General features: G+C 36.8%; 1 protein-coding gene across 1 annotated transcript in view; it reads right to left on the bottom strand.

Moving 5' to 3' along the window:
• Window positions 1-22,182, bottom strand: part of LOC143648541 (uncharacterized) — a 367,651-nt gene that overhangs the window by 231,960 nt on the left and 113,509 nt on the right. The gene's annotated exons all lie outside the window — the stretch shown is intronic.

Here is a 22,182-nt window from a genome sequence, read left to right as displayed (position 1 = left end):
CTGTTTTCTCTTCTGTCAACTGTTTTCTTTTTTTGCTTTTTGAGATCTTCTAGCCTGACTCATTTGTAACTGAAAGTGGTGTAACTTTTACTGTAACCTGTGAAATCATAAAGGTGAGAAATTGTTTTAATGAGACGACTAGATGATGCCTATCATTTAACAGGTTTAATTCCAGAAAGGTGAACTTGAACTGCCTCAAGGTAATTTCAAGTGACTTGTAAGAGTAAGTAAACCAAATAATCACATTGATTTTAAGTTGCTAGAATAACATGTTAAACAAAATTGTTTGAAAGCTCTGTTAAAGGACATTTTTGTTGTTGTTGTTGTTGTTGTTATGCTTCCCCCCTTTTAAAAATGTTTAAAAACATTGTGGAGCCTTGAAATATACTTAAAAGTACAACATCCATTAATTTGATTTGGTATGTTAAACAAATACCATATATTTTAGTTATATCTGTTGTGAGTTGATTTAATCAGAAAGCATATAATATGAAAATATGTTCTTGGGTTTCATTTTTAATACAATTCACTGCCTGTCATCAATAACCGATGTTAACAATAACGGATGACAGCTGCTCATTCTAAAATGTGTTTTTTTACTGAGTTCTCATACAATCAGGATCACTTCAAAATACCTAATAAGCTTATCTTCAGGACATTGCTTAGCAAGCACTGTCTGTATGTGTCATCATGTTTGGTTTGGTTTTGTTTAGTGTTAAGACACCACTATCTCATACTTCAAGGCATACCTATTTTCTCTAATTGCCACAGGCAAAGGGGAGGTCCATGAAAGAATAAAGAAGGTTATTGAGACAGATGAAACATAATTCACAATGAGAACTCTTTTCATCTAGCCTTAAGTAGCAGAGGATTACTTCCAAGCTGAATTTTGTGGCAGAATGTACGGGCTGATTTTATTAACATACAACGACAGGCCAAAGGCAGAAAACCTATTTTCCTTCAAGCTGCGAGGTGGCTATTTTGTGAATGTCTGTTTGGAGTTTGTATTTTGTGCCACCTCAAATAGAAGATACGCTGACCAGAAAAGAGTCCGGAGAGAGTCGGTGGGGAGGGTAGGAAATAAGAAACTTTAAGCAATAACTATACTAGATAATGGTAATGATGATTTAAATTTTTGTCTATGTTTTTTGGCATGCACAAGAAATAAAGTCAGACTTTTTTTTTCTTTTCAACAAACATGAGCTGCAAAAGCAGGTAAATTTTATTTAATAAACTTTACTTACATTTCTTTAGTTAATATTTTTGTCTTTTTATATTCTTAATTTCAAATGGTTTCTTAGATTTTCAGGTGCTATTTACTGTCTTTTGAGAGTGTAATAAACTTTAGTTAAATCAGTATGTGTTTATTTAGATGCTTTACTTGTTTTCATGCATTTGTTTTGTTTTTGAATGACAAGGATTCTATTTCAGCTTCATATAATTTTTGTATTTAAATGCCAAGAAGTTTTTCTCCCTTTCTTTTTCTGAGGTCTGACTTTATATTAACTAAAAGAGAGGCAAAATTATACTTGATAAATATCTTTGCATTGTAAAAAACCCACAGACTAGAAAATTCAGTGCAATTTCATTGGTTTTAAATAGATTTGTACTTACATGCACCATTTGGATTTAATTATTCCAGAAAATCATTTCTTTGATGTTTTATTTTCTAATACTTTATACAACTAACATTCAAGGTAGCTTTCTATCTGTGGAAGGAAAAGTATTCAAATTGTCTGTCTGCTAACACACCTACTATAAGTAAAGACAAAGTGCTATTTCTCTGTTGTGTTTTTTGTCAATTATAGTTTATGATTCCAGAAACTGAAAAATAATTTATATTCTAAATTGAGGTCTTTTTCAAAATATATGTAGATATATTTCATATTTCAAGTATTGTAATGAATATTTAGAATGCACTAAATTTGTTTACTTCTTGGAGCATGAAAACTATAATGTACAACTACTTCTTTTTATATTTTTTCTTAAAGCACAATAAGATATTTCTTTTTTATATATCAACTTTATAATTCACTAAAATGACTTCACCTATTTGTAGTTGGCTTTGTAACTAAAGCTTAATAAATATGCAATATGATTATTTCATATTATAATGTTAACATCGTTAAGAAATATGTATTACTGCATTAAAGAATTGCTTTTAATAACTGATTTTTCATTTCTCTTTTGTTGTAAATGAATTGCCATTGTCCAAAAAGCAGTAAATTAAAAATAAAAGAATGTGACTATTTCATAACTTCAGGAAAGAGAAGAAATCATATAAGCATTATCTATTTGTTAAATATAATAGAAAACTTTCCTTACCCTCCCTGCAAAAAAAATTCTGAATAAAATAATATAAAAACCATATTGAAAGCTGAAAAATGTATTTTGTCTATGGCATATTTTTAGAATAGTCTTTTCTATGCTTTTGTTAATAAAAATGAAATCTAATCTTAAGACAAAAGTAAGAATTTAAAATGAAAAATATAAAGATATATAAAGATATAGATAGATACAGATGACACAACATAGAGATACAGATACCGATAGAGATACTGTAATTATTACCGGATCATCTTCAGAGATTTCCTATTTGTACTTTTACTATCTTTCCTAATAATTATAAAAACAAGCCAATGCATATACTTCTGCAATTGGTAAACTTTTACACTTCTATTATTTCATAATTATTACTTTATGTAATTGCTTTGAACTATCCAAATAATTCACCACTAGAAAATATGAATGAAGCCTGAAATATTTTGAACTAGACATAATTGAGGGATAAGAGAAAACTTTAAGAATGATGACATGATTACAGACACTATTCAAATATTTTGGTTCATAATATAATTTTTTTAATAATAGGTTTTATTTTATTTATAGTTGAACTTGAAATCAAATGGGGCTGGTTAAGTGATTGCTTCTAAAAGTAAAATTCATTTGCACGCATTGAATCTGATAAAATATTGTGGGAAATATCCTTTTAATCTGAGGCAGAAATTTTGTTTTGCAATTGAATGACAGCTTTTTAAAAGACAACATTGTGCAACCTAAAAATGATACCATTATTATGTATTTTAATTAGCCTGGATGTTAAACACAGTGTTGAAAAAAATTAAATCAAAAAAAGAAGTCAGTATATTTTATTTTCATGTACAATCTTTGCAGAATTAACCTCTGTTTTCCTCCAATCTTATTTACTACATTTCACACCAGAATATTTTTTTTTTTGGTCTGGCTGCTTTCTTCTTTCTCACCCTCCCCAAAACACATTTTGCTATAAACTTCTGCACCAATCACTAAGAAAGACACAGACAGCAGTAGCAGTTTAGGAAGCAGCCCTGTGAATGTAAAAAATCAGACTTTGATTTTATAAGACAAGTTGGATAGGAGTCAAAACTGCCACATGCAGTGTGAAAAAATGCCACCCTGGTGTGAACAAAAGGTTTAAAATGGAGTCAAGAAGCGTGCAAGCTCGATGTCTAAGCTTTTCCTGTGAATTGTCTGCCACAAGCTCCAGGGTATCAAGTGGGCTAGGAAGAACAGAGAGCTCTTGGAAGCTACAACTGAGAAACGTCGGCAGTCAAATGTGTTAGGTTTTTTTTTTTAATGTTGTTTTGTTTTGTTTTGTCTCATCTAGGCATCATTACACTAAAATTGTTTTACCAAAAACATAAAACAAATCCAAAAAAGTCACATAATGTGTGAAAAAACTGCTGCTTACAAATGAATTGTTAGTTTTTTTTTTTCTGCATTCCTTCATTTATAGAAAAGTGAAGTTACTAACTGTACGTTTTAAATCCCTTGTTTTGTGGGCCTGAGTTTTATTTATCAAAGGGTGAACAGGAGAAAAGCTTCATAAAATCATGGCTACTAGAGTAAAAAATATAATTATTAACTCATGCTTTTTTTGATTAGTCTCTGAATTATCAAGTAAAAGAATGGAGTTAAAAAGACTAAGACATAGTTCCCTATTGGAAATAAGCATTTCGTTTCATAATTTAAAAATACAAAGATCATTTTGGGTGAATATTAAGTAGGCACGATCCTTTGTAAAGAAAATATACTACTACAATATACTAATATAACACCTTTTTTAATATTTTGCAATGAAAAAATTTACTTCACAATCAAAATATCTGCTTATATATAAGCCATTTGCTTATATACAAGGTGTAACTAAAAAAAAAGGCAACTGAATTTTAAGGACAATTAAAACTGTCCTTAAATTTAAGGACAGTATAGCACTGTGACATAACCCCTACTTCAACAATCTTAATATGTTACAAATGTACGACTCTGTGAATGTCAATTACACGATAAATTATGAATAGCATTAAAAAAATAGCATTTCCTAGGTGATTGTGATGTAATCAATATAACACATCTAAATGCAACAAGAAACATCTTTGATGAGCATTGAAAAGATCCTTAAACTTTGAAGCCAGTTTTATTACATTTGCATTTTATCTCCTATTAAGGATTGGGTCTAAAGCCAACAAATCCCACCGGTTATGAATGCAGGTCAAGACAGGAACATTTTTCTAGTTACTCTTTGTAACGCTGGATAGAAATCAATCTGTTACTTTCATTATAACCACACAATCAATTCCACTTAAAGCATAATACAACAGCCAAGTCCAAGGACAATATGGATCCTTGGAAAATGCTCATACTATTTGCAGGGCTGGATTTGATGGGGCTCCGGTGAATTGTTTTCTTTCTAATTAGCGTAAATGGTCATTCAAAGCAAATATACCTAAAGCAACACATTTTCCAACAAAAAATTAAATGTACAATCAATGTCAAAGTTCCATTTTAAAAATCATCCTTTTTTAAACAATGAAAACCTTACAAAAAATTCTCTCCACTTTGATGTGGTTAAGACATTATTATATAGCTATTTTGATATTATAAGAGAAATTTACACACACTGAGAATTCTACCTTTGAAATTAGCTTATGAATTCTTTGTTTAAATACCAAATTCCTTCATCTCTGGATAAATGTCTTTATTCTGACCATTCGTGTCTTGCCTTAAAATTATCAAGAGTTTTGCTTCTAGTGCTCTTGCACAAAATATTTTCAGTTAACAAAAGAAATAGTTCATTGTGTACTCCATTACTCCTAATGGAGTCATCATTTAATTTTTTAAAATATCAAATCTAGGACAGTTTTCATATTCACAAATCATGTGAAAACATAAGATAAGCCACTGTATACCGGTGCTTATGGTAGCTAGATGAATTAGTTTCCCTTTATTTTATAAATTAAGATACTTTCCCTTTGCACATCAGTTTTAAGTATTTCAATTTATACACTCTGTTTTTCTCAAACATGTAGTAAGTGCATGTCCTTAAGAAGAGCAAAATTTACAATGCTCTCAGACAATAATTTTAAAAATGTGTTAGCATTCAAAGTACATTCTTGGGCAGGCAACGGTGGATCAGTGGCAGAGTTCTAGCCTGCTGTGCTGGAGACCCGGGTTTGATTCCCAGTGCCTGCCCATAAAAAAAAATTTAAAAATTAAAAAAAAAGCATTCTGTCCCTACCATATAGTGTGGATAATTTGGATTTTAATCAAACCATTTGATTGTTTTATAGAAAACACTATATGTTGGCTAGTGCAAATCACATGATCTTGAATGTTCAAATTTGGGTAAGTTTTCTCCATTTAGAAAAACACTTTTCTAATTTCTATTTCAATATTTTATTATTGCTGTGAAATATTACAAGGATATACTTCTATGTCACCATTCAGCAATGTTTTTATTGTAATGATTGCTAAAATCGTCTTTCTAGATACTTTTAACTGTAGTTCCAAGGACTGAATTAGCTCAAACACAGACCATAAATAAGGGCTGAGACGTAAAGGCACTACACACATTGTAAGATGCTCCCAAGTTTTCTCATCAGAAAATGATTCCTTATTGCTGGGTTTCCTGCTGTAAATAAGCAATGACTGATGAGCCTGATGTCACACACTCCAGAACAAACTGTCACTGCCTAGAAAACATCCCAGAAGACATTCTCCTCCAAACCAACTTCAGAAATTTCTGATGGCTTTGTATGGCCTTGAATGGGGCTGCGGTTCAGTTAGGTTTCCTCATTTTTGATGACCTCTTCCACTGAAAGCTCTTAGGTCTACTCTTCTTCTCTCCCATCTATGTCCCAGGTTACACTCTTCAGACTGAGCAGGTATCAAACTCAGAGGTTACTTATACAAATCATGCACTGGGCATGAACAAACTCAGAACAAATTGGACTGTGGAAATCAGAGATAGATAGGCCAGTCAGCTGACAAATCAGAGGACACAAGTTGTACTCAGAGGGTGGACCAAGGGAGACAGTAAGGATTAGCTCAATGCAATAACTTAAAAAGTGAACATCTTTTGAAGGAGATGGGCCAAAACTTAAATGGGAGATGAATATCCCTATGATGTTTAAACACAGAGAAGCAAACCAAAAAGAAAAAAACACACTTTTGCTAATTGTAACATACTTATTTTATTATTTTGGAATTTAACTCTCATGTTGTGTTAAAATTTTCCTGAAGTTCCACAAGGAGGACTTTAAAACTGTAACCTTTAAAGTTACATACCCTGACACTGCATTTAACTTTACCTTTATTTTTGGTTTTGTATTCATATACACTTCATACACTCTCACTAAAGAGAGAGAAACTTCCTGGAAATTCAGTAACAGGTTTATCCTTTGCATTCTATCCAAGGTTGTCTGGAATGCCAGGATTTCCTAAAGGAAGATCAGCCATATTTCCTTAATTGCTTTATTTTTCTCTAACATTTGAAAAGTAAACAGGGCTAATACATCACTTTCATTTTTTTAAATAAAACTTGTTCAGGGAAGCTCAGTTTTAACGTATCAATTGATATAAAATATTTTTATATAAAAGGATTTTAAAGAAATCTAATCAATAAAATCTACTATTACTTTTCCATTGGTTGCATTATATTTTGTTAAAAGGAAGTAGTGTGGAATTAATTAATCTCAAAAAATAACTATTGGGCAGGCAACAGTGGCTCAGTGGCAGAGTTCTCACCCGCTGTGCCGTAGACCCGGGTTCGATTTCTGATGCCTGCCCATGTTAAAAAAGAAAAAAAAAAAGTAACTATTTAAAAATATTTTTAAATGGAAAACCTCATAAATAATATTTCATGTGTCGTGAAATCATAGACCCTTACTAAATATGCTTATAATGTGTCTTGAGGAGGCAATGGAAACTTTATGTGCTTTCCTGGGTGATCTGGACTGTAGGTGAATCCCCATCTCTCAGCTGTTCCATTTTCACATCAAGGAACATATCTGTCACTATGGTCTGAGACAAACATATATCTTAGTCAGTATTATTTTTCAAAGCAAAGCCACAATTCAAATGCGTTTCTAGAGATATAGTGTACTGCTCACGTTTCTCAATTTCCACTTAATAATTTTAAAATTACAATTTAGACATTTGGAGTACTATAATCTTTGCTATCAAAATTTAGGGCTTTTCAGTTGTAAATATTTCACTTTGAAACATTGTTTTGAAAATGGAAAAACACAGATCTCTAAGTCCATATTTTATCGGGGAAAATAATAAGTTGAATGAAAGTTGGAACATGACAATATTTCTAGAGGATGTTATTTCTACCTATAAATTCAGATAAAATAGCCACATACAGTTTGAAAGATGATTATGTTAAACCACAAAAACTTGCAGTAAACTGGCAGCGTTCTTCAGGGATGCGAATCGTTTAACGGAGGTGTGCTTTCAAAAATATCGATGTCTGAAATACCTTATACCTTATAAATGAAATACCTTATAAAATGAAATGCCTTATAAAATGAAATGGACATTGACCATATTTAATAACAAAACGTCCTTTCATCTTAAATCCATTCATTCATTCAACTAATTTTTTTAATTCTCTCTGTGCTTCCCCAGGTTTTGAAGACATTCATTCATTGAAAAAATATTTCTGAGTATCAATTTAGCAATGTTCCATGTGTTAAAAACGTAATGGCAGACCTTAAAAAACAATGTGACGGCTTACCATGTGTTGTGATAGAGAATAAGGGGGTGAGAAAGAGAAAGTCCTACATAAATAGCATCACCAGGAAAGGAAGAAAGGGAAGGTTTCCAGAAGGTTTTATTTAAAGTGAGATTTGAAAAATGAGAACCTCCCAATCTTGGGAAGAATAGTATGCAATTTTGCCCCTGTAGATTGAATAAATTGTGTGAGGGCCCTAAGGCAGGAAGATGCTCAGCACATCTGAAGCAGTAAAAGAATAACAGACTACTGGAGCGCAGTCACAGAGTGGAGGAGTGACCTTAGACCAACCTGGATGGGTAAGGAGTAATTGGATCACTCAAGGATTTACAGACCATGGAGAAGAGTTTGGATCTTATTCTTAGGACACTAAACACCTCCCAAGGCAGCGTCTCTCAGGACTGAGACGTGTGAAATTTCTTTTAACCTACCTAGGTTCTGGGGCCATCAATTGCAATCCAATGTAGAAGGCAGTATCCTTAACAATATCAGAGATAAATCCCCATGAAATTATTTGGTAAACAACTCAGGACTTCTAATTTTGTTGAACTGAATATTAGATGCTTGGAACATTAGTTGATGATTTTTGTTCTCAGGAACAAATGGAACAAATTCCTTCCTAAAAGTCAATACTAACCTGAGTTACTTTGGCTATTAGGTGAGTCAGTGATTCTGGAAACAAATTCATGTGACAGTCTCTGTTAAGAACAGGCACATCCCCTGAGTTTGCCTACTAATATGGCAAAATAATTCACCGAAAGATTATTTTACTTAATTATATCTTATGTTTAAATCTTCAACTCAAAAATTTAAGGGCATCATATTATACATTAAAAAGATTGACTCAAGTACTCACAGTTATTAGCAAATGAGTGAATTGAATAACACATATGTAGGTGGTTTCTTTATGATACAAATAAACATGATAACATTTTCTATTTAATAATAACCAGGAATATTCTATTAAAATATGATTCAAGGTTTTAAGTAATTTTTTTTTTTAAATTAACATCTTAACTTAGAGCTGTTTTGGGAAAAATAAAACATCTTCATTAAAAGTAAAAAACAAAACTCTGAAGATTGGATAAGCAGTTGGGATCATTATTAATAAGCTGTGGCTGAATCAGAATAAGAAAATTAATAAAACACAAACATCGATCTAAATTACAGGGTGTTTCAGCTGAGACACTTAATCACAAGTTTCACTGTACTTCTTTCAGCCCCTTATAAACAAACCAGTATAGCACTGTAAATTCTAGGTATTAAGCACATGATTAATATCAACATGCATTATATTTAGCACAAAAGTATTGAAGTTGACATTTTGCTTCTCTTCAGTTGAATATCTCCCCAAACAATACCCCTCAGCTCTTGAAAGAAAAATGTACAGATACATCCCTTTCTGGAGATTGATGTATAGGCTAAAACCATATATAAGATGAAAATAAGACTGCACGAATGCTTAATATTCTTAAATGCAGAATTTTTCACTTAACGTTGAACACGTACTTTTATAAATATATTAAGTATTTTGGCTTCCATGAAAATTTTTCGATATAGGTCTATTATACCAATCTTTATATACTGAAATGTCTTTTAAATGTTCAATTTGATAATTCCAATTTAAAAAAGAGTGTTAAACTTGTCAGTTTACTTAAGATCTGACCCCTTATATGTACATATCAGTTTATTACATTAAAGTTTCTTACTGTGGAAAGAGCATAAAAGAGATATCAGATCTCAAAGTAAGTTTAGAAACAGAACTCTTTGCGGCAATTCCAAGGTAGCTGCCTCTGAACATGTTGAGAGGCGTTCTTAAAAAAGGTTTGGAATGAGGAGATGGAATGAAAGAGGATTTCCTGCCCATCCACTAAATCTTTAAAAAAAGTGATATCAGTAGTTCCACTTGAGGAGAGTTGCAGCTGGAAGACAGTGGACTTGCCTTTGACTGAGACAAGGGCTACAGAGTTGCTTCAGTATCAGATCAAAGGAGAACTTCTTAAATGTTGGTAGTTGTTTGAATTCCAAAGTTTTTCAGTGAAAAAAAAAGTGCTGAGAAGTGGCCCCAAGACCAATATTTGCAAGTACGAAAAGTGGAACTGGAACTATTCTAACAACAGACAAAAAAAAGCACCTGGAAGAGTGATGGATAACATGAGAAGGAGTGGTTTGGTATAAATCATGAAAAAACTAAGCTAAGGGTGGCAGAGCAGAAAGCAGAAAAATCACCGGGACATAGAAATTGCAGTTGATTGTTCCCAGTGGAGACCTCTGATGTGCACACAAAAGCTTGCCAAAGAGCATTAGACAACTGCCAGGCCTAGAGCATGGGAAGCCCACTTAAAAGAATAATAGTAAAATAAAAACATCCAAGTGCGAGGACTTCAGGGAAGATGGCAGAATAGGATAGGTCAAGCTCACCCATGCTTCAAGCAACAGCTAGAGAAATGACAGAAAACTGATGGAGGCAAGGAGTCCCAGGCGTAAGTGACCTGGGAGGGTCTTCTATACTGCAAAGGGAGGCCCTGGTTGCAAAAGCTGAAGAACTGAGACACAGAGAACCAGACCGTCCAGCTAGTGCAAACAGCCTAACGCGACCCTTTCCAACCGGAAGCCCCGAGCCTTCATGAGTGGACTGACAGGGAGATGGAGGTTAGGAAGTAAGCCAAGCCACATTCCTTAAACATACTATGCTCACACGTGTCACCCACAACCTGTAACTGCCCCACACCCCACGCACCTGAACCCTGTCACTTGACACGGCCACTGTGCTCCAAGCACCCCTTCCCTGAATCCCCCCAATTCCCCCACACACGTTCCTGTCCCACACCCCTGCCTATGCACATGCACACACCTGCTCCAGCCTGACCCCTCTCTCCCTTGCAAGGGCACAGTCTCCCTCTGCCCCTCCTGAGACCCTCGCACCCACGCCCAGCCCCTCGTTCCCCCCCTCCCCCTCCCTTCCACCTGCAGTCACCTGCACATCTGGGCTGCTGGTGCTCATCTTCATACCCAGGCCACACCCACCCCAGTCGATACAATCCTGCAACCCCACCCTGTGATGCACTACCTGAGCTCTGCACACCAGGGCCCTGCCCCCCAGACTCACACATGCACACAGTCACATCCTCCCCAATGGCACCCACGTGTCCATGCAATGACCTCTTGACCCCTGCACTTGCCCCATGCCTTACACATGTCCACACCCTTGCTCCAACCCCCAAGCACAAGTGTCCTGCTCCCATACCTGGCAGGTGCACATGTGCACATCTGTGCCACATAGCCCCCGCCCTGCACACAAGTGCAACCCTGCCCTCCACTTGCACACCCATGGCAGGGTCCCACCCACCCAATATCTCCTGCCCCTGACCCACATCCTGCAACCCCCAAGACGTGTGCCCCACCCTGGCATACTCATGCATTTGCATCCTGCCCCCCCGGACACCTCCCTCAGCACATGGATATACCTACACCTTGCCCTCCCTGTGACCCAACCTCTGTGCCCTGAACCCCACACCCTGATACAAATGATTCCCATGATCCATGTGCCCACCCACCCACCCACATCCTGCCTGCACACCAGTCCCCATGCACCTGCACAGCCTCCCCATCCACCTCCCGCCGTGCTCTAGTACTGTGCCCCCATGCCAGACCCTGCAACTGCATGTCAAGACCTGCCTGAGCTGCACCCTGCCCACGACACCTGCACCACACTTCCACAACCCCATGTCCTGCACACTGTGCTCACAGGCACCAGAGTAGCATCCCCAACCTGAGCACATACCTGCACTGCAACACATCACCACGCTGTTGTACCCTAAATCACACCCTGCATCCAACTCCACACCTATCCTGCAAATACAAAACTTTAGACTACTAGAGGAATCAACTTCTAAAGTAATACTATCAAGATATTTACATGCCTCAAAGATAACAGAAGATAAATAACCATATAAAGATGCTCACAGAGGTGACTTAGCTGGGCCCTCGTGCACACGAGCTAATAAAAACCTGCTTCCAGAAACTGCGGATCCTTACTCTCAGCCTGTTCTAACTTCGCAGAACGTTCCTGGAGGCCTGCGGCCTCGTTCCTGATTTTCGCGCTACATTATCACAAGAGATAAGCTGTGACAGAAGGAATTAACAAACTGATGATTCTTCCCCAGCCATCTTCCTTCGTGATGAAGTTTGACAATAAAAATAACATAAATAGACTTCCGGAGAAGATGGCGGCTTAGTAAGACGTGCGGGTCTTAGTTCCTCCTCCAGAACAGCTACTAGAGAAGTAGAAACGATTCAGAACAGCTCCTGAAGCCACAGCAGAGACCAAGAAGACAGCGTACCCCATTCGGGAACGGCTGACTGGCTGGGAGAACCCGTTCCGGTGAGATTGCCGAGGGGCGCGGGCTTCCCTGGCTGGGGCGGCAGGCAGCCGGAGTCCGTCCCTCCCTCCTTCCCAGGCTGGTTGGGAGAATTGGACAGGTGGTCCGCTCAAGCCGTGGTGGCTGGTGCACTCCCCCCCCATGCGCGACCCCCCGGACCAGCTGGGAGAATTGGATTGGAGATCCCCAAGCCGCGGAGAATGGCGACCAGGGTCCCTTCCAAACACATGGCTTCCCGGTCCAGCTGGGAACGTGGATAGGCACTCCCCCAAGCCGCGGCGGCTGGCGCCCCCCCCGCCACGCTTGGCGCCCCGGGCCAGCTGGGAAATTTGGACAGGCGCTCCCCCAAGCCACAGGGGCCGGCGCCCCCCCCACCACGCTTGGTGCCCCGGGCCAGCTGGGAAATTTGGACAGGTGCTCCCCCAAGCCGTGGAAGCCGGCGACCCTCCCTACGCACGAATCCACGGGCCGGCTGGGAGATTCGGATTGGCACTCCCCCAAGCCGCTTCGGCTGGCAACCGCCCCCACAGCGAGAGTTTTCCAAAGTTAAAGGAGCCACAGCATCTTTTACTGGTGGGACCCGCAGACAGATGAGCGCCACGAGCGCCACCTACTGGGCAGGAAAAGAAAAACAGAGCCCAGAGATTTCACAGAAAAATCTTTCAACCTGCTGGGTCTTACACCCAGGGAAATCTGATTAAATGCCCAGACGCCAGCAGAAGATAACGGATCATAGTCAGAAAATTGAAAATATGGCCCAGTCAAAGGAACAAACCAATAGTTCAAATGAGATACAGGAGCTGAGACAACTAATGCTCAATATACGAACAGAAATGGAAAACCTCTTCAAAAACCAAATTGATAAATTGAGGGTAGACATGAAGAAGACATGGGGTGAACAAAAAGAAGAAATAGAAAAACTGAAAAAACAAATCACAGAACTTATGGGAGTGAAGGACAAAGTAGAAAAGCTGGAAAAAACAATGGATACCTACAATGGTGGATTTAAAGAGACAGAAGCTAGAATTAGTGAATTGGAGGATGGAACATCCGAATTCCAAAAAGAAACAGAAACTATAGGGAAAAGAATGGAAAAATTTGAACAGGGGATCAGGGAACTGAATGACAATATGAAGCACACAAATATACATGTTGTGGGTGTCCCAGAAGGAGAAGAGAAGGGAAAAGGAGGAGAAAAACTAATGGAAGAAATTATCACTGAAAATTTCCCAACTCTTATGAAAGACCTAAAATTACAGATCCAAGAAGTGCAGGACACCCCAAAGAGATTAGACCCAAATAGGCGTTCTCCAAGACACTTACTAGTTAGAATGTCAGAGGTCAAAGAGAAAGAGAGGATCTTGAAAGCAGCAAGAGAAAAACAATCCATCACATACAAGGGAAACCCAATAAGACTATGTGTAGATTTCTCAGCAGAAACCATGGAAGCTAGAAGACAGTGGGATGATATATTTAAATTACAAAAAGAGAAAAAATGGCAACCAAGACTCCTATATCCAGCAAAATTGTCCTTCAAAAATGAGGGAGAAATTAAAACATTCTCAGACAAAAACTCACTGAGAGAATTTGTGACCAAGAGACCAGCTCTGCAAGAAATACTAAAGGGAGCACTAGAGTCAGATACGAAAAGACAGAAGAGAGAGGTATGGAGAAGAGTGTAGAAAGAAGGAAAATCAGATATGATATATATAATACAAAAGGCAAAATGGTAGAGGAAAATATTATCCAAACAATAATAACACTAAATGTTAATGGACTGAATTCCCCAATCAAAAGACATAGATTGGCAGAATGGATTAAAAAACAGGATCCTTCTATATACTGTCTACAGGAAACACATCTTAGACACAAAGATAAACATAGGTTGAAAGTGAAAGGTTGGGAAAAGATATTTCATGCAAATAACAACCAGAAAAGAACAGGAGTAGCTATACTAATATCCAACAAATTAGACTTCAAATGTAAAACAGTTAAAAGAGACAAAGAAGGACACTATCTACTAATAAAAGGAACAATTAAACAAGAAGACATAACAATCATAAATACTTATGTACCGAACCAGAATGCCCCAAAATACGTGAGGAATGCACTGCAAACACTGAAAAGGGAAATAGACACATATACCATAATAGATGGAGACTTCAATTCACCACTCTCATCAATGGAGAGAACATCTAGACAGAGGATCAATAAAGAAATAGAGAATCTGAATATTACTATAAATGAGCTAGACTTAACAGACATTTGTAGGACATTACATCCCACAACAGCAGGATACACCTTTTTCTCAAGTGCTCATGGATCATTCTCAAAGATAGACCACATGCTGGGTCACAAAGCAAGTCTTAACAAATTTAAAAGATTGAAATCATACACAACACTTTCTCGGATCATAAAGGAATGAAGTTGGAAATCAATAATAGGCGGAGTGCCAGAAAATTCACAAATGCGTGGAGGCTCAAGAACACACTCCTAAACAACGACTGGGTCAAAGAAGAAATTGCTAGAGAAATTAGCAAATACCTCGAGGCGAATGAAAATGAAAACACAACATATCAAAACTTATGGGACGCAGCAAAGGCAGTGCTAAGAGGGAAATTTATTGCTCTAAATGCCTATATCAGAAAAGAAGAAAAGGCAAAAATGCAGGAATTAACTGTCCACTTGGAAGAACTGGAGAAAGAACAGCAAACTAATCCCAAAGCAAGCAAAAGGAAAGAAATAACAAAGATTAGAGCAGAAATAAATGAAATTGAAAACAAGAAAACAACAGAGAAAATCAATAAGGCCATAAGTTGGTTCTATGAGAAAATCAATAAGATTGATGGGCCCTTAGCAAGATTGACAAAAAGAAGAAGAGAGAGGATGCAAATAAATAAGATCAGAAAAGGAAGAGGAGACATAACTACTGACCTCACAGAAATAAAGGAGGTAATAACAGGATACTATGAACAACTTTACGCTAATAAATACAACAATTTAGAGGAAATGGACGGGTTCCTGGAAAGACATGAACAACCAACTTTGACTCAAGAAGAAATAGATGACCTCAACAAACCAATCACAAGTAAAGAAATTGAATCAGTCATTCAAAAGCTTCCTAAAAAGAAAAGTCCAGGACCAGACGGCTTCACATGTGAATTTTATCAAACATTCCAGAAAGAATTAGTACCAACTCTCCTCAAACTCTTCAAAAAAATAGAAGCGGAGCGAAAGCTACCTAATTCATTCTATGAAGCCAACATCACCCTCATACCAAAACCAGGCAAAGATATTACAAAAAAAGAAAACTACAGGCCAATCTCTCTAATGAATATAGATGCAAAAATCCTCAACAAAATTCTAGCAAATTGAATCCAACAACACATTAAAAGAATTATACATCATGACCAAGTATGATTAATCCCAGGTATGCAAGGATGGTTCAACATAAGAAAATCAATTAATGTAATACACCATATCAACAAATCAAAGCAGAAAAATCACATGATCATCTCAATTGATGCAGAGAAGGCATTTGATAAGATTCAACATCCTTTCCTGTTGAAAACACTTCAAAAGATAGGAATACAAGGGAACTTCCTTAAAATGATAGAGGGAATATATGAAAAACCCACAGCTAATATCATCCTCAATGGGGAAAAATTGAAAACTTTCCCCCTAAGATCAGGAACAAGACAAGGATGTCCATTATCACCACTATTATTCAACATCACGTTGGAGATTCTAGCCAGAGCAATTAGACAAGAAAAAGAAATACAAGGCATCAAAATTGGAAAGGAAGAAGTAAAACTATCACTGTTTGCAGACGATATGATACTATACGTCGAAAACCCAGAAAAATCCACAACAAAACTACTAGAGCTAATAAATGAGTACAGCAAAGTAGCAGGTTACAAGATCAACATTCAAAAATCTGTAGCATTTCTATACACTAGTAATGAACAAGCTGAGGGGGAAATCAAGAAACGAATCCCATTTACAATTGCAACTGAAAGAATAAAATACCTAGGAATAAATTCAACTAAAGAGACAAAAAACCTATATAAAGAAAACTACAAAAAACTGCTAAAAGAAATCACAGAAGACCTAAATAGATGGAAGGGCATACCGTGTTCATGGATTGGAAGACTAAATATAGTTAAGATGTCAATCCTACCTAAATTGATTTACAGATTCAATGCAATACCAATCAAAATCCCAACAACTTATTTTTCAGAATTAGAAAAACCAATAAGCAATTTTATCTGGAAGGGCAGGGTGCCCCGAATTGCTAAAAACATCTTGAGGAAAAAAAACGAAGCTGGAGGTCTTGCACTGCCTGACTTTAAGGCATATTATGAAGCCACAGTGGTCAAAACAGCATGGTATTGGCATAAAGATAGATATATCGACCAATGGAATCGAATAGAGTGCTCAGATACAGACCCTCTCATCTATGGACATTTGATCTTTGATAAGGCAGTCAAGCCAATTCACCTGGGACAGAACAGTCTCTTCAATAAATGGTGCCTAGAGAACTGGATATCCATATGCAAAAGAATGAAAGAAGACCCATATCTCACACCCTATACAAATGTTAACTCAAAATGGATCAAAGATCTAAACATTAGGTCTAAGACCATAAAACAGTTAGAGGAAAATGTAGAGAGATATCTTATGAAACTTACAATGGGAGGCGGTTTTATGGACCTTAAACCTAAAGCAAGAGCACTGAATAAATAAATAAATAAATGGGAGCTCCTCAAAATTAAACACTTTTGTGCATCAAAGAACTTCATCAAGAAACTAGAAAGACAGCCTACACAATGGGAGACAATATTTGGAAATTACATATCAGATAAAGGTCTAGTATCCAGAATTCATAAAGAGATTGTCCAACTCAACAACAAAAAGACAGCCAACCCAATTACAAAATGGGAAAAAGACTTGAACAGACATCTCTCAGAAGAGGAAATACAAATGGCCAAAAGGCACATGAAGAGATGCTCAATGTCCCTGGCCATTAGAGAAATGCAAATCAAAACCACAATGAGATATCATCTCACACCCACCACAATGGCCATTATCAACAAAACAGAAAATGACAAGTGCTGGAGAGGATATGGTGAAAGAGGCACACTTATCCACTGTTGGTGGGAATGTCAAATGGTGCAACCACTGTGGAAGGCAGTTTGGCGGTTCCTCAAAAAACTGAATATAGAATTGCCATACAACCCAGCAATACCATTGCTGGGAATCTACTCAAAGGAATCAAGGGCAAAGACACAAACGGACATTTGCACACCAATGTTTATAGCAGCATTATTTACAATTGCAAAGAGATGGAAACAGCCAAAATGTCCATCAACAGACGAGTGGCTAAACAAACTGTGGTATATACATACGATGGAATATTATGCAGCTTTAAGGCAGGATAAACTTATGAAGCATGTAATAACATGGATGGACCTAGAGAACATTATGCTGAGTGAGTCTAGCCAAAAACTAAAGGACAAATACTGTATGGTCTCACTGATGTCAACCGACATTCGAGAATAAACTTGGAATATGTCATTGGTAACAGAGACCAGCAGGAGTTAGAAACAGGGTAAGATAATGGGTAATTGGAGCTGAAGGGATACAGACTGTGCAACAGGACTGGATACAAAAACTCAAAAATGGACAGCACAATAATACCTAATGTAAAGTAATCATGTTAAAACACTGAATGAAGCTGCATCTTAGCTATAGGGTTTTTTTTGGTTTGTCTGTTTGTTTGTTTGTTTGTGCCTGTTTTTTTTTCACTATTATTATTATTTTTTCTCAATATTAACATTCTATATCTTTTTCTGTTGTTTTGCTAATTCTTTTCCTAAATCGATGCAAATGTACTAAGAAATGATGATCATGCATCTATGTGATGATATTAAGAATTACTGATTGCATATGTAGAATGGAATGATTTCTAAATGTTGTGTTAATTTCTTTTTTTCTTTAATTAATAAAAAAAAAAAGATGCTCACAAATGTAGCCCATACTAATGACTAAATTAAAACACCAGATGAGATACAGACTTCGGAACAACTAATCAAAAATGCTCATATAACTCTAGTAAATAAAATCAATGTGATGGCTAATGACATAAAGGAGATCAAGGAGACAATAGAAGAGCACAAAAAGGAATTTGAAACAATAAAGGAAAAAATAGCAGAAATCATAAAGATGCTGTATGATGCTGTAGATACAAAATAAAAAATATACTAGAGATACACAATAGCAGATTTGAAGAAGCAGAATAAAGAATAAGCAAACTAGAGACCAGGACAACTGATTTCGAACACACAAAAGAGTAAATGGCAAAAAAAGATTGAAAAATTTGAACTGGCTCTCAGGGAAATGATGGAGGAAACTAAGCACCAAATATAAGAATCATCAGTGTCCCAGAAGGAGAAGAGAAAAGTAAAGGTCTAGGAAGATTAGTTGAGGATATGATGGGGAAAACTTCTCAACCCTTATAAAAGTCATAAATGTGCAAATCAAAGAAGCCTGACAAACTCCAAATAGCCCTACCCCAAGATGCATATTAATCAGTCTGTCAAATGTTGAAGAGAAGGAGAAAATCTTGGAAGCTGCAAGACAAAAACAATCTACTACTACAAGAGAAACCATATGTGCTGGTTTGAAATGATATATGTACCCTAGAAAAGCCACGTTTTTATCCTAATCCTATTTTGAAAAGCAGCCATTTCTTCTAATCCCTATTCAGTCATGCATGTTTGAATCTATAATTAGTTCATCTCCCTGGAAATGTGACTCAATCAAGAGTGGTTGTTAAGCTGGATTAGGTGGAGATGTGTCACCCATTCAGGTGGGTCTTGATTACTTTACTGGAATCCTATAAAAGAGCAAACATTTTTGAGAAAGCTGGAGATTCAGAGGCAGCAGAGAATGATATAGCCACAAGAAGCAGAGAATCCACCAGCCAGCAACCTTTGGAGATGAAGAAGTAAAACACCTCCCGGGGATCTTCATGAAACAGGAAGCCAGGAGAGAAAGCGAGCAGATAACGCCATGTTTGCCATGTGCCTTTCCAGATGAGAGAAACTCCCTGACTGTGTTCACCATGTGCCTTTCCACTTGAAAGAGAAATCCTGAACTTCATCAGCCTTCTTGTACCAAGGTATCTTTCCCTGGATGCCTTAGGTTGGACATTTCTATAGACTTGCTTAATTGGGACATTTCCACATCCTAAAAACTGTTAACTTGCAACTTATTAAATCCCTCTTTATAAAAAGCCTTTTGACTCTGGTATATTGCATTCCAGCAGCTAGAAAACTAGAACAACACATAAGACTGAGTTCAGACTACTCAATTGGCACTATGGAGGTGAGAAGACAGTGGTGTGATATATTTAAGATCCTGAAAGAGAAAGACTTCCAGCCAAGAATTTTCTACCCAGCAAAATTGTCCTTCAAAAGTAAGGGAGAGACAACTCTGCAAGTGAAATCATTGCCCTCTCTCCTACATGGCACATGACATCCAGGGGTGAATGTCTCCCTGGAGGTGTGGGATGTGATTCCCAGAGATGAGTCTGGTCCTGACATCATGGGATCAACAATGCTATCATGACCAAAAGGGGAAAAAGAAGTGTGACAAATAAGGTATCAGTGGCCGAGATGGTTAAAATAGTCGAGAGTTTACTCTAGAGGTCACTCTTATGCAAGCTTCACATAGACATTGCTTCCTACCATAACCTGCCAAACCCCAAAGAAATTCATTCCAGCCAATCCTAAAGAACACCTAGGGCAATATATAAGATTCTACAAAAGTTCCATGAACCAGAGTAACTTTCCAGAAACCTACAACTTCCAGATGGGTCCCTGAACCAGTTAAGTCCTGAAACCAACAGGGGCCAGACTCTTCAGAATTTCAGCTGGATCCATCTCCCTATCCCATATCCCATATGCTGGCCAGTGGATTCTCTGCTTCTCGTGGCTATATCATTCTCTGCTCCCTCTGAATCTCCAGCTTTCTCAAAAATGTTTGCTCTTTTATAGGATTCCAATAAACTACTCACAGCCCCTTCCAAAATGTAAAAGTTAGAATGAGCATAGCTCAAATGCACCTAAAGAGTGGGAGAAAGATCAAAGGTGATGATGGAGTTATACAGAGAAGTTAAGGTATAACAAACAAGCATAATTACTGAATAATTATACTGATATCTCTTTTAGTCTCCAGTATCTTAGAGCAGCTAGAAGTAAAAACCTAAAATCATGGAATTGTAACCCTACCAAGCTCTGAAATTTGTTCTATACCTAATGTGGTGATGTGCTTTGAAATATATTGCTTTTTTGTGTATATATGCTTTTTGTCACAAAAAAGAAAAAAAAGTCAATTGTGATGACAAGAAAACATTTATTCCTTCTAGTCTCCAATGTTCTGGAGCAGTTAGAAGGAAAATCTGAGATGATGGTATAGTAGCCCATTACAAACTCTGGGATCTGTCCTATAACTACTTGTTGAAGAGTGGCTTGAAAACTACTGCTTTTTCACTTTCTTTACTTTATATATATAAGCTATAGTATACAATACGTATTTTTTTAAATGGAAAAAAAAGTGAGAGAAAAATTTTCAGACAAACAATTGCTGAGTGAATTTTTCAATAAGAGACCAGCCCTACAAAAAATACTAAAGGGAGTTCTCCCAGCTGAAAAAAAAAAAAAAAATGACAGGAGAGGGAGGCCTGGAGAACAGCACAGAATTGAAGAGTACCATTAAGGGTAACTTAAAGGATAAAAGGAGAAAGAGCAAAAAGAATACATAGATTTGACAAAATCCAAAGGATACGATGGTGGATTCAAGAAATGCCTTTACAGCAATAACCTTGAATGTTAATGGACTAAATGTACCAATCAAAAGATACAGATTGGCAGAATGGATTAAGAAATATAATCTAGCTATTTGCTGTTTACAAGAGACTCATAGACACAAGGGTACAAATAAATTGAAAGTGAGGGGATAGAGAAAAGATGTTCTGTGCAAGCTGTAACCCAAAGAAAGTAGGAGTACTTGTATTAGTATCAGACAAAATAGACTTTAAATGTAAAGACATCATAAAAGACAAAGAAAGACACTATATATTAATAAAGGGGACAATTCACCAAGAAGAAATAACAACCACAAATATTACGCTCCCAATCAAGGAGCTCCAATGTACATAAAACAAATATTAGCAAAAGTGAAGGTAGCAATAGATTTTTCAAAAATAATAGTGGGAGACTTCAATATACCACTCTTCTCTACAGATGGAACAACCAGCAGAGGATCAACAAGGAAATAGCGAACTTAAGCATTTGATAAATGAATTAGACCTAACAGACATATAGAGGTCATTACACCCCAAACACCAGGACATATATTCTTCTCTGGTGCACATGGAACAGAATAGATCATATGCTGGGACAAAATACAGGTCTATATAAATTTAAGAACACTGAAATTATTCAAAGCACTCTGATTACAATGGAATGATACTGAAAAATCAATAACCAACAAAGAATGAGAACTTTCACAAATATATGGAGATTAAATAACACACTTCTAAACAACCAGTGGGTCAAAAAAGAAATTGCTAGAGAAATCAGTAGCTATCTGGAGATGAATGAAAATGAGAATACAATGTATCAGAACTTATGGGATGTGTTCAAGTCTGTGGTGAGAGGGAAATTTATTGGCCTACAC

The sequence above is a fragment of the Tamandua tetradactyla genome, chromosome 10 (genome assembly GCF_023851605.1).
Source record: "Tamandua tetradactyla isolate mTamTet1 chromosome 10, mTamTet1.pri, whole genome shotgun sequence".
Lineage (NCBI taxonomy): Eukaryota > Metazoa > Chordata > Mammalia > Pilosa > Myrmecophagidae > Tamandua > Tamandua tetradactyla.
Note: the sequence above shows the minus strand (reverse complement) of the source record. Positions and strands in the feature narration are given on the sequence as shown.